Consider the following 1380-nt stretch of genomic DNA (forward strand, 5'->3'; position numbering starts at 1 on the left):
CTCGCTCACCTGCAACCAGAGACCCGTTCCCCGCAGATCAGGGACCCCAGAAAGTCCGTCTGCGGCACTTATGGCCCCAAATATACCCCGAGTTTCAAGATTTTACCTCCCCTGCAGCAATCCCAAACCATGAGGAGTACTGACTGCTTTTTAGCTCTCATGCTTTAGTGCTTTCTGAAGACCATGGGAGCGTGACACTTGCTCCATCCATAGTCTCCTTTCCAACAGAGCATAGGAGAAAAACATATTTCTAAGACTATGGCTAATCAACATGTTTGAGGACATGCTTAAGGAATTGGGTAGTGAGGGGGAGGTTTGGTATTTAGAGTCCCATTGGATACAGAGAAAAAGGTATCTACCTCCCCATAGCATATACTGGCTCCTAGATCAAGAGATTAAATTTGTTCAAATCAGGACACATGAAATGAGTTCTTACTGTAGTTTGCTAAAAGATGGCAAACACTATTGAGAAACCCAAGCAATTATGATGAAATACCCTCCTCCCCACAACTGCCCTGATGGGTGGGTCCAAGTTATTCTCGTAAACCCTCGTAAGTGGCTTCAACTACATCCATGGACTACCATGCCCAGCTTTTCATTTTTAGTCTTGGCAAAAATTTAAGAGACAAAAAAAATGTGCACAAACTAAGCTATCATTGGGAATCCTTATACAGTTAAGAAAGAGGTCCAATCCAGGACTCTGTTGAAGATAGAAAAGGCTTGACAATGCTACCATAACTCAAAAGACCACAAGCCAGAGAAAGGTACAGAAAATCTTTGGTTATTCCCAGGTCAACTTGGCAGCTTGAGTCCACCCTAAATCCTCTCCCTTTCAACACCAAACACTTGGCAGAAATGAAATGTGAAAGAGTGAAAACATTCAAGGAAAGGTAGAACTTTGAAACCTCAGAGCAATCCCTTTGTATAGGAAGAAGACAGGGAAGAGGTGAGGGGTGATGCAGTAGAACTGTACAATTCTTTGTGATCTGGGAGTAGATTAGAGCTAAGGGGGCATAGAGGGTTGGGGACAACTGTCACAAAAGCCCAAGGATACCACATGAGCATGCACCCTCAGAGGAGCAATAGCTGAAGCAGAATGATTTTTAGGACAGATGCTGAACCTTACATGACATACAGAAAGAAAACAACTGCCTGTGGGTGCAGAAGGGACAGGGCCAGCCATTCTAAAGATCAAAGCAGCTGCTGACACCTTGGGACTGGCCTGACTGCTAGAACTAGGAGTTACCACTTGAACTGAAAGACCCCCGAAGGGAGACCCCACTCAAATCTCGGGGTTCACGCGCACCCAAAAGGCACCGAGACCGAACTTGCTGTAAACACACGAGGAAGTTTATTGAAGACAGGACAAGACAAGAGCTC

Source organism: Mus pahari, unplaced genomic scaffold, assembly GCF_900095145.1.
Source record: "Mus pahari unplaced genomic scaffold, PAHARI_EIJ_v1.1 scaffold_9561_1, whole genome shotgun sequence".
Lineage (NCBI taxonomy): Eukaryota > Metazoa > Chordata > Mammalia > Rodentia > Muridae > Mus > Mus pahari.